Source organism: Engystomops pustulosus, chromosome 1 (genome assembly GCF_040894005.1).
Source record: "Engystomops pustulosus chromosome 1, aEngPut4.maternal, whole genome shotgun sequence".
Lineage (NCBI taxonomy): Eukaryota > Metazoa > Chordata > Amphibia > Anura > Leptodactylidae > Engystomops > Engystomops pustulosus.
The window spans coordinates 175,859,234-175,872,444 of NC_092411.1; the positions used below are offsets into that span (position 1 = coordinate 175,859,234).

The window sequence follows — 13,211 nt, forward strand, 5'->3', positions numbered from 1 at the left end:
GCACACAGCATAGCCATGTAAAACATCATACTTCTTTCCATTGCACAATAAATGATTAGTCCTGGTGGAATTATTTATTTCACCCACTGAACTAGCAAGTCTTTTACGTTTAATGGAAGAGTGTTCTTGAAAGATGTGACCTATGGTCAAAAGTTTACAAAGGGTGTCACGTGGTCACAAAAACAGAATGATAGTGATGTCTTTGTAATTTATAGAGGAGCTGGCATATTTATTACATACCTTTCTGTCAGCATGCACTGTGGTAAGTGGTTAACCACATGCAGCACACGATCTACTTCTGATGTGATACAACAAAATGAATGCATACAGATTAGACAATATATACAGAGGCCACCTCAGAAGTCATCCTCCTAGCCAGAGGAAATATACATCTTTCAGGAACACAGCATAAAGGCAGCAGCTATCCATTGTGTGGTAGAAGGAGGGGGCAGCATAATACATACCAGATGTCTCTGCTCTCAGACAGTTACTAGATTACCAAATCCATTTAACCTCTACAAAGACAAAAGCACTCACTACAATTCACAGACAAGAAACTGTGTACTTGGACTAACAGAATACTTTCTAATGGGCGACATTGGAACCTCATGGTACGATGCATCTCTAAATATGAGGAGCCACAATCATATTAATAACATTAACGCACTAAGCTTTAATAAGGACATAGTAGAAAGAAAAATGGTCACACAATGTAACAGTAAGTTGACATGTACCTTTAAATGTGTAGCTATTTGTGAAGCTATATAACGCTATACAATACTCACCTAACACCACAAGAAGAGATGATACAAATACTGTGCATTGATATTATTTATATCTATCTATCCATCTATGTGTGTATATATTCTTGGGGCTTGGGGCATATGTGCATCTGAAGGAGAAACTGTGAGTGGTAATAAAGCAACATGCAATGTGCCTTCCAAAATGGCTCAGGTAGTCATACTCAGGACCAGATTAAAAGGTGGGCACGTAGGGCGTGCACCATGGGGCCCCCACCACCTAGCCCTTAAGGTTTTCCCTGCCAAGTGTGGGTATGTGACAGCCTGAATCCTCCACTATGTTTCCGATTCTCCGCCCAAAGAACCAAGCCGTAGCTGGTAGAATTCCATGCGTGCAACATAAAGCAGGGAACATTACTACCCTGCTTTGCCATAGCCTGCGTCCTGGCGTGCGCGCCGTAGTGTAGATGTGGCTGTATGTAGATGTGTAATTCTGCAGGGAGGCAGCTGTATGTAGATGTATTACTGGGGGGGGGGGGGGGTTGGAGGCTGTATACAGATGTATTACTGGTGGGGGGGGGAGCGGCTGTATATAGATATACTATTGGGGGCTTGGCAGCTTGATATAGATGTTGTACTGGGGGGATAGTAGATATTTAGCAAGAGCATGTGCATGTATTCTAGATTCAGTGGGGGCCTCCACCAACCTTAATCCAGCCCTGGTCATACTATACAACTTACTGGTCATGTAGCAATTAAAGTTTCCAACAACAGGCTGTTGGGTGTTACTGTATAGATACAGAGAAAAACTTAGATAAACTTGTTTGTGCACATTCCTAGCACTCCACACAACCCAAGCTTATCATTACACTGAGAACATGTCTATTTAACAGAATGCGTTTCTGCTAGCTAAATGTACTAAACTTTGTGAATCTATCAGTCTATGATTTTAAATGCCCATTTCAAAATATGCCAACTCCTAGAATGCACAATGGCCTGCTTCTTTTTATGGCCATCAGTAGTGATTGAATAACCTGCAGCAGGAACAGAATATTGTCCATTAGAGCCTTGCAGGTAAGCAGAGACACATTTTCAGTTACATTTTATGAGCAATTCCTTGCCTTAAAGAGAAGCGGTCACCACATTTTCACAAATACAGCTGGCGGCAGTCCTATTAACTAACTGACCTTCTTTTAGCTAAAAATTCTTCACATTCATATAAATCAAGTTGAACTTATATTACATTTTATCAGAGGAGGTGTGTCTTGTTTGGCTGGCCCCTCCACTTCCATCCAAGGTCCTGTACCCTTAACATTTGCAAAATGTACCCCATGTATGTATCTGATGGCATGAAATCACAGCAGCCTTCATGGATTTCTACTCCTTTCCATCCTCCATGGAGGCTGCTGTAATTTCATGTCATTACATACATTCAGTACAGGTACAGTTTGCTAATGTTAGGAGTCTAAAGGACCTGAGATGATTTCACTCTGGTCACATGACATGAATGTAACACAAGGCAGAGCTGTCAGTCAAAATATGGGGGCGTAGTTCATTGGCAGCCCAGGAGAGATAAGAGTCAAAGCCAGAAGACATGCGTCAGAAAAGCAAATTTTAATATCAGAAAAAAAGACTGTAATTAAAAGGAATTCTACCATTTCTTTTATGCATTATGAACCAAACAAACCTTGAGAATGCTGTAGCTACCCTGATGCAGAAACATATCTTGTTTAATCCCTGAATTGAGTGGTTCTGCTGAAAAAAAAACTATTATAAAATTATGATAATGCGGCTGTCTCTCCTGTGGCTGCCCCAGCTTCTCCTTTTACCCTAGTTATGCACTGCTTCAGAAAACGCTGTAATCACTTTGTTGTCCCTGACAGGCAGCAGTAATCAGTGGCTGTATATGAGTCACCCAGCTCCAGAGCTTCGTGTAATGTGTTTATGTACAGCAACAAGTCTGCACCCAGCTTTCCAAATGTTTTTTTTTTATTATTATTGTAATTTTTTTTTTTTTTTTTTTTTTTTTTTTAGAGATTTTGTCATTTTTTTTTTTATCCTTTATGGTATTTACCATGCAGGATAAATATTGTATAAGTTTTAATACAGACAATGAAATATTAAATATTATGTACAGCATTTGTTTTGTTTGTTAACTTTTGTTAACATGAAACACTTTTTAAATGTTTAATTAATCATGTATGTGAACAATTATTTGATTGTCTATATACAGTATATACTGTAGTTGTGTATAAGCCAACCCAAGTGTAAGCCAAGGCACCTAAGTTTACCACCAAAAACTGGGAAAACCCAGAATATACAGTTAGGGACAGAAATATTTGGACAGTGACACAAGTTTTGTTATTTTAGCTGTTTACAAAAACATGTTCAGAAATACAATTATATATATAATATGGGCTGAAAGTGCACACTCCCAGCTGCAATATGAGAGTTTCCACATCCAAATCGGAGAAAGGGTTTAGGAATCATAGCTCTGTAATGCATAGCCTCCTCTTTTTCAAGGGACCAAAAGTAATTGGACAATGGACTCTAAGGGCTGCAATTAACTCTGACAACATGCGGTCAAAGGAACTCTCAATTGAGGTGCAGCTGAACATCCTGAGGCTGAAAAAAAAGAAAAAATCCATCAGAGAGATGGCAGACATGCTTGGAGTAGCAAAATCAACAGTCGGGTACATTCTGAGGAATTGACTGGTAAGCTTGGGAACTCAAAAAGGCCTGGGCGTCCACCTGAAGTCCAGAACACTCCCAGTGAAGTAGGTGTATCTGTCTCTAAGTCAACAGTAAAGAGAAGACTCCATGAAAGTAGATGGAAACCATTCATCAATTCCAAAAATAGACAGGCCAGAGTTAAATTTGCCGAAAAACACCTCAAGAAGCCAGCTCAGTTCTGGAAAAGTATTCTATGGACAGATGAGACAAAGATCAACCTGTACCAGAATGATGGGAAGAAAAAAGTTTGGAGAAGAAAGGGAACGGCACATGATCCAAGGCACACCACATCCTCTGTAAAACATGGTGGAGGCAACTTGATGGCATGGGCATGCATGGCTTTCAATGGCACTGGGTCACTTGTGTTTATTGATGACATAACAGCAGACAAGAGTAGCCGGATGAATTCTGAAGTGTACCGGGATATACTTTCAGCCCAGATTCAGCCAAATGCTGCAAAGTTGATCGGACGGCGCTTCATAGTACAGATGGACAATGACCCCAAGCATACAGCCAAAGCTACCCAGGAGTTCATGAGTGCAAAAAAGTGGAACATTCTGCAATGGCCAAGTCAATCACCAGATCTTAACCCAATTGAGCATGCATTTCACTTGCTCAAATCCAGACTTAAGACGGAAAGACCCACAAACAAGCAAGACCTGAAGGCTGCGGCTGTAAAGGCCTGGCAAAGCATTAAGAAGGAGGAAACCCAGTGTTTGGTGACAATCTGCACTTGAATTCTGTTGTAGAGGTTTCATTTCAAATCCAATGTGGTGGCATGCAGAGCCCATCTCGCGAAAATTGTGTCACTGTCCAAATATTTCTGGCCCTAACTGTATGGTAATACATGATGGCTTACTGTAGGTACTGTGAGTATACGAGGATGTGCTGACATTTGCTGACGTTTGCAATCTGCAACAAACACCCGGTCTTTTGCATGTGCTGGTTACCCACCACTTGCGCTTTGCTGGAAACGCAGTAGCGATTAAGAAGAGCCCTAGACTGGGGCATTTGCTTTGCATTTATAAATGCAATGCAAACACCACATGTAAACGCACCCTTAGGCCCTCCCTCAGGTAGACCTGGAGGCTTTATCCAAACAAACAAATATTTTGGACATGATCTAGTCATTGTTGCAACAGCTAGCACATATCCCTATTTACTTCTTTGGGTGTTTCCAAAGCACTGTGCATGAGCCAATTAAGCCGCAAAACTTAAATCAGGTCCTATTGCTGCCCAAGTTTGCTTACCAAGTCCTTTTCGAAACGGCACAAGAAACAGTTGCTATCGACAAAGTTATGGAGTTAAATGGCCAAGATTGTATTTTTCATACAAGCAGATTTTATTATGTACATAGCCACATGGAGTGGAGCCTCTATTCTGCCACAATTTGTTATCTGCTGTCCTTGTTTATACGTATGTTTTCTATTAGTCAGCTACTAGGAATCTATACATTAAAGAGGACCTGTCAACCCCCAAAAGTACCCCCACCAAATATGTCCCCCCTAATCCTGTCCCCAGCCCCTTTATATTTCTTAAAATTTTATTATAATTTATGTTTGCAAAGTTTGTTTTAATCGATCCGACCTTTTACCGGCCGACACACCCCCTCCATGCCCCTGTCAGAATAGCCGGCAGCAGCGCATATATTGCGTGAATAAACACAGAGCGGCACAGGCGCTATAAGTGCACCGCAGCGATTGTGGAATATATGCACTGCTGCTGGCTATTCTTACAGGAATAAGACTGACAGGGGCGTGGAGGAGGTGTGTCGGCTGGCCCCCTCATGAATACGGCCGTCTGCCAGGGGACAGAATAACGAGGATCCAACATCCTATTTGGTAAGAGGTCGGCTTGATTAAAACAAACTTTGCAAACATAAATTTTAATAAAAATGGAATAAATATAAAGGGGTTGGGGACAAGATTAGGGGGGACACATTTGGTGGGGGTATTTTTGGGGGGTGACAGGTCCTCTTTTACTGAATTCCTGCACAAATCGATTCACTTTATGCCCTGCGTGGCACCTCTAAGCTGCCACCATTTTTTATATGCTTTCTTTGCTTATATGTTTTCCATAAATTACGATTTCTTTAAAATACATTTTAATAAAACTTATATCCCAGGCCAGGATTATTGTTAAGGTGGTGGTATGATAGACGATCCATGTGCCCCTGGGGTCCAAAGCATATAACTATACATGTGTTTGCAGCAGAATGAGAAGAGGCGTTAAAGGGATCATCTTAGCCTTTGACTGGTTTTGACTGATCCCTCAATTGATTAAGGTCTAACATTCAGCAACCTTATACACAATAATTATACTTTCTTGATATTGAGGTACTTTGTCCTCCCTTGCTGATGCAATAAACACATAATTTATTTTTCGAAGATGATTCTTGAAACTCAAAAACACACATACACAAAAACACAGCAACATGGTGGTAAGAAATACATTAATGCATAATACTGCCCTTTGAGCACTAACTTTCAAACACCTTTATCTGCCATCTCCAAGTGTGGCTTTGACCTTGTCTGCAAGTGCTACGGTTAACATTCCAGCATTCTTGCACTAAGCCCAGCTGCACATGTACTTGCTGGTCACATCGCACTGGAGTTTGTCCTTCCACCATAGTGATATACACTCAGGCTGCGGTCACACATTGCAGTTAAAACTGCATCACAATTAGTTTTGAGGTGGTTTTAGGTGAAGTTTTGTCAATTCCACAGGTGAAAGACATGAGCTGAATGGGTGAATTTGATTTTGAAGGAGAAAGCTGTTTCATTCACCTGTTGATTTGATGTCTTTCACTTGTTAAAATAAGTAATACCACCTAAAACCACCCCAAAACTAATTGTGATGCAGTTTTAACTGCAACGTGTGACCGCACCCTCACCGGCCACTTTATTAGGTACACCTGTCCAACTGCTCGTTAACACTTAATTTCTAATCAGCCAATCACATGGCGGCAACTCAGTGCATTTAGGCATGTAGACATGGTCAAGACAATCTCGTGCAGTTCAAACCGAGCATCAGTATGGGGAAGGAAGGTGATTTGAGTGCCTTTGAACGTGGCATGGTTGTTGGTGCCAGAAGGGCTGGTCTGAGTATTTCAGAAACTGCTGATCTACTGGGATTTTCACGCACAACCATCTCTAGGGTTTACAGAGAATGGTCCGAAAAAGAAAAAACATCCAGTGAGCGGCAATTCTGTGGGCGGAAATGCCTTGTTGATGCCAGAGGTCAGAGTTTCATAGTTTCATAGTTTATACGGTTGAAAAAAGACACTTGTCCATCAAGTTCAACCAAGGAAGGGTAGGGATTGGATGAGGAAGGGATTTAGGGGAAACAATTCTATATAACATAACAATCAAAGTTATTTAGGTGTAAAAAGGCATCTAGACCCTTCTTGAAGCTCTCTGCTGTCCCTGCTGTGACCAGCGCCTGAGGCAGGCTATTCCACAGATTGACAGTTTCATAGTAAAAACGCCCTGTCGCCTCAGGTGATTAAACCTTGTTTTCTCCAGACGGAGACAGTGCCCCCTCGTCTTTTGATTTAATCTGAAACAACTTACCACCATATTTTTTGTATGGACCATTCATATATTTATATAAATTAATCATGTCCCCTTGTAGTCGGCTCTTTTCCAGACTAAATAAATCTAATTGTTTTAATCTTTCCTCATAACTAAGACCCTCCATACCCCTTATCATTTTTGTGGCTCTACGTTGAACCCTCTCCAGCTCCAGGGCATCCTTTTTATGGACCGGTGCCCAGAACTGGACAGCATATTCCAGGTGTAGCCGAACCAGTGCCTTGTATAGTGGTAATATTACATCCCTATCACGAGAGTCCATTCCACTTTTGATACATGACATGATCCTACTAGCTTTAGAGGCAGCTGATTGACATTGCATGCTGTTATTCAATTTATGATCTACTAGTACCCCCAGTCCTTCTCAACTAGGGACTCTCCGAGATTTACTCCCCCAAGTACATATTTTGCCTTTGGATTATTGGCCCCCAGGTGCATAACCTTACATTTATCCACATTAAACCTAATTTGCCAAGTGGATGACCAAACATTCAGTTTGTCCAAGTCACCCTGCAGCCTATGAACATCCTCCATAGACTGTATTGCACTACACAGTTTGGTGTCATCTGCAAAAATAGACACAGTGCTACTAATTCCTACCTCTATATCATTAATAAATATATTAAATAGTAGTGGGCCAAGCATAGAACCCTGAGGTACACCACTCATAACTGGTGACCATTCCGAGGAGAATGGGCAGACTGGTTCGAGCCGATAGAAAGGCAACAGTGACTCAAATCGCCACCCGTTACAACCAAGGTAGGCAGAAGAGCATCTCTGAACGCACAGTACGTTGAACTTTGAGGCAGATGGGCTACAGCAGCAGAAGACCACACCGGGTATTGTTGCTGACCATGTCCATCCCTTTATGACCACAATGTACCCAACATCTGATGGCTACTTTCAGCAGGATAATGTCATAAAGCTGGAATCATCTCAGACTAGTTTCTTGAACATGACAATGAGTTCACTGTACTCAAATGGCCTCCACAGTCACCAGATCTCAATCCAATAGAGCATCTTTGGGATGTGGTGGAACGGGAGATTCGCATCATGGATGTGCAGCCGACAAATCTGCGGCAACTGTGTGATGCCATCATGTCAATATGGACCAAAATCTCTGAGGAATGCTTCCAGCACCTTGTTGAATCTATGCCACGAAGAATTGAGGCAGTTCTGAAGGCAAAAGGGGGTCCAACCCGTTACTAGCATGGTGTACCTAATAAAGTGGCCGGTGAGTGTATGATGTAAGAAATCCTTGCTTGCCAGCTGAACTGCCACAGTTACAGTGTTGGCGCTGTTGTTGAGCCGACAGGGAGACCTTGAATCATTTATCACTACTATGTAAGGACTCCCATCCACTGCACTGCACTTGGTCCGCAAATCTGGCCAACACATGGGTCTGTGTCAATGGGCCACTCACAGTCATGTGTAGCCGTACTGTGGCTCAGTTCTCATCTACACTAATGAATTCCAGTATGATTTGGACAGGTTACCATCATAAAACCGCTATGGGGTTCAAAAACTGTCCAAGTGTCACAGCACTGGGTGCATTTTACTAATATGGTGACATCACTAGCTACTAATAAAATTCTATCATTCTGCAAATCATGTACTCTGACAGAAACTCTGTGCTGTGATGTCACTACGTCCACTATTCCTCCATTGTGACATCACTGTGGGTATTATCCCTCCACTATCTATAGCATCTTCATATTCGCTTTACAGATCGTGGAAGACATATACAAACAAAACAGAGTAATACATAGTCATTTGGCACAATCGGAGTGAGGGTCCTACTTACAAGAGCTTACAATTTATGAGTGACATCACCATGCGCACTGTCCCTCTAGTGTGACATCACTATTTCCACTGTCCCTCTAGTGTGACATCACTATTTCCACTGTCCCTCTAGTGTGACATCACTATTTCCACTATCCCTCTAGTGTGACATCACTATTTCCACTATCCCTCTAGTGTGACATCACTATTTCCACTATCCCTCTAGTGTGACATCACTATTTCCACTATCCCTCTAGTGTGACATCACTATTTCCACTATCCCTCTAGTGTGACATCACTATTTCCACTATCCCTCTAGTGTGACATCACTATTTCCACTATCCCTCTAGTGTGACATCACTATTTCCACTATCCCTCTAGTGTGACATCACTATTTCCACTATCCCTATTCCACAAACCGTTTATGCTAATGAAATGGCCGGGAGTTACTGCGTGTCCCACAGATGTCCAGTGGTAATGAACATTGAATCCAGGCAAATCAGCAACGGTTTAGGACACATTCACACAATGTTGTGTTTTTTGATGCGTTTTTGACGCATTCCAAAGGCTTCATTCAGCCTTGATCACATGCCAAAGATAGATTGCATTACCACTGCATTTGCTAAAACGCAATGTAACCTCAGCATGCGAACAAGGCTGAATGAAGCCTTTGGAATGGGTAAAAAAAAATGCATTAAAAAATGTGACCCAACTCGTCATTTGAACACGCCCTTGTGGTGTTTTTAACGCAAAACTCATTGCAATAGCTGAAGAGAGATTTGATGAATTAAACAAGCAGGTTTACATTTGCGTTAACAAAACGCAACTGTTAATGCATGTGTTAATTAGTTTTGTAAACGTAAATGTAAACAGCTGTTTAACCCCTTAGCGCTCTGCGCCGTAGCTGTACTGCGCTGAGTCCCGCGAATAGCGCTCAGCGCAGTACAGCTACTGCGCAGAGACGATGCCGGTTCAGGGCTGTATAGCAGCCGAACCGGCATCGTTAGCCGCGGGATTTCAACGGTAATCTACCGTTGACATCCCCGGCTAACACCCGCGGTCGGAGTGGGCTCCGATCGCGGGTGTTTAACCCGTTAAATGCCGCGGTCAACGCGACCGCGGCATTTAACATGCCTTCTGGGGGTCTTTACATCACAATCGGCCCCCCCGCACCGTTTTCGGGGGGGGCGATTGCTGTTTTGGCACCTCTGGGGTCCGATCGGGACCCCAGAGAAGCCTGGAGGGTTTACCTTTAAGATGGCGTCTGTGACGTCATCTTAAAGGCAAAGTGTCAGCCTATGCATCTGCATAGGCTGGCACTGATAATACCCTGCAATACATTAGTATTGCAGAGTATTATCAAGAACAAGCAATCAGATGATTGCTTGTTCATATCCCATGGTGGATCATGTAAAAAAATGTAAAAAAAATGTTTTTCAATAAAAAATTACTTTATAAATCACTAAAAATGCCCATAAGCCCCAAAACATATAAAGAGACATATAACACTCAAAAAAGTCTAAATCATAACACAAACCCCACATATATAGTATCATCGCGTCCGTAACAATCCATAGAATAAAACTAAATAACTATTGAACCCATATGATGAACGCCGTAAAAAAAAAACGTTAAAAACCCGCCCAAAATTATGATTTTTACCTATTATATCCCACTAAAAATGCAATAAAAAGGGATCAACAAAACATATGTACTCCAGAATGATATTGTTGCAAAGAACAACATGTCCCGCAAAAAACAAGCCATCAACCAGCTCTGTAGCCAAAAACGTAACAATGTTATGCCACTTGGAAGCCGGCGATGCAAAAATGATAGATTTTTCCCCACATTAGGGTTTTATTTGGCAAATTTAGTAAAACATAAGAAAAAATATTCATGTCTGGTATCCCCGTAATCGTATCGACCCATAGAATAAAGATAACATGATTATTAGGCTATACGGTGAACACAAAAAAAAAAAAGTAAAAAATCCAGTACAGAATTGATGCTTTTCTACTCATGACCTCAAAAAAAGTTCCAAAATTTTCAACAATAGGTGATACCAACCCCAAAATGGTAACACTGGAAAAAGCATCTCGTCCCGCAAAAAAAATGCCATCACATGGCCCAAATAACGGAAAAGCGAAAATGTTATAGCCTTCAAAAGGGGGCAACGAGGAAACTAAAATCCTGGCAGTTGCAGGGTGCTCCTTCCCTTCTGCGCCTTGCTGTGCCCCCATAACACAAGTAATGTCCACATGTGGGGGGTCGCTGCACTCAGGAGAAATTGTAGAACAAATTTTATGGTGAGTTTTCTCTTTTTATCTTTTGGAAATGTGTAAATTTTAGGGCTAGATGAACGTATAACCGACAAAATTTGACCATTCTAAATTTCACCGCCATTTTGATTCAATTACTATGAAGATCTCAAGGGGTTAACAATCTTTGTAAATGCTGTTTCTGATAGTTTGAGGGGTGCAGATTTGAAAATGGGTTGGTTATATAGGGGGTTTTGTTGCTAAATATGTAAAATTTGATTTCAAACAGTATTTATCCCCAAAATAGTCAATTCCGAAAATACGGAAAATCGCTATTCGATTTGTAGGCCGCATGACGTCAAAATAAATTATCCAAACATTTCAAAAATTATGAAAATGTAAAGTAGACAAATGGGAAATGTTATTCTGCAAGTTATTTAGGTGGTAAATCTATCTGCCTGAAAACGCGGTGATTTTGAATTTCGAAAATGGCAAATTTTTCTAAAAATTCATCACTTTTTTCTTTTTTTTGTAAATAAACGCAAAACGTATCAGCCAAAATATACCACTAAAATGAAGCACAACATGTGGGGAAAAAACAATATCAGAATCGCTTTGATAAGTAACAGTGTTCAAAAGTTATAACCATATAAAGAGACGCAGGTCAAATTTCAAAAAAAAGTTGCGAGCCTTAACCTGCAAACAGGCTGCGTCCTTAAGGGGTTAATTGGGCAAATCTCTCTTCAGCTATTGCAATGCGCTAAACTCCATGTGTGACCTCACCCTCAATAGCACATGGATGGCCACCGCTGCTGTTGAGGTGTTTGTATCCAAGAGCAGCTGTCTCTAATGGACAACATGGCTACATTAATGAGAAATTATCGTCACATTACCTTCACACTATTTTAATAACATACAATTGCAGAACTATTTAAATAATAATATTTATTTATATAGCGCATACAGATTGCGCAGCGCTGCACAAAGCATGGCAAATTGGTGCCTGTCCCCATGGGGCTCACGATCCTAACAACCTCCCAGTATGTTTTTGGAGTGTGGGAGGAAACCAGATTACCTGGAGGAATCCCACGCAAACACGGAGAGAACATACAAACTCTCTGACTTGAACCCAGGATCCTAGCGCTGCAAGGCAGAAGTGCTAACCTCTCAGCCACCGTGCTGCCCTATAGCAGGTTAATTCAAAGTATCAATACAACTACTGTACAACGAACTTCTGTATACATAAATGAACGGGAAGAATACCGGGTGCCTCTAGAAGTCGTAATGTGTGGAAGGCAGCGCAGCTCCACATATAGCGCAGAGACAAAGCGCAGCCGCAGCTGTGACGAGGTGACGCACGGCAGTGGCGGAGGCGCACGTGTGTGCAGGCCTGGCCTTAGCTGGCACTCAGCCCCTCCACTAGTTGCCGTCCTTCGTCGTTCTCTCTGCCCTGGAACTTTGTGCACAGTAGCCGTCACTGCTAATGTCGGGCTTTGCACAATTAAACATGTAGCCTGGCGCAAAGTTCCGCTACGTCTTACCGCTTCGTGCTCTCCCTGACATCCGCGATGCATGGCCTTCCCTCCGCTCCTCTGTTCTCCTCCTGCCTTCACACGCCGAAGCTCCCGGGAGCTGCCATCATGCAGCTAGCAGAGAGGGAGAGCCGAGCGACTCCGGAAACTGCCGAATGACGTATCATGGCGAAACAGAGGACTTACGGAAAAGTACGAAGATAAACGACATATTGAGCAGGCCTATCCGTGATGTTACAGAGACGGTCAATCTGGGACTGCTTAATGCTACAGAAAACTGTAGGGATTTGCTTCCCTTTCAGACTAGGAACCACCACAATTATTTTGGTTTTCCTTCCAAAATCAACATTTTTAAGGTTTCTTATTGTAATCATGGAGTAAAACACTAGCAATGTTGATATGCAAGACCTATGAGAGCATAGCTTACATTCACCCAGTGCGTGTTAAGATGTAGCGTTTATTGATTCTTTTTTGACGCATTCAAAAGGCTTCAGCCTTAGGCTGGCGCCACACGTAGCGCTCTGTGCGCTTGCAAACGCAGACAAAGTCGCGCCTACCGGGGCGGGCCTCGGC

At 42.1% G+C, this 13,211-nt stretch overlaps 1 protein-coding gene across 1 annotated transcript in view; it reads right to left on the reverse strand.

Moving 5' to 3' along the window:
• PIK3R2 (phosphoinositide-3-kinase regulatory subunit 2) overlaps positions 1–12,818 on the reverse strand; it is a 56,590-nt gene extending 43,772 nt beyond the window's left edge. Inside the window, exon 1 of the mRNA XM_072113923.1 lies at positions 12,648–12,818. The gene's annotated coding sequence lies outside the window, so the exon portion shown is untranslated. The remainder of the gene's footprint in view (positions 1–12,647) is intronic.
• Between the last annotated feature and the right edge of the window lie 393 nt (positions 12,819–13,211).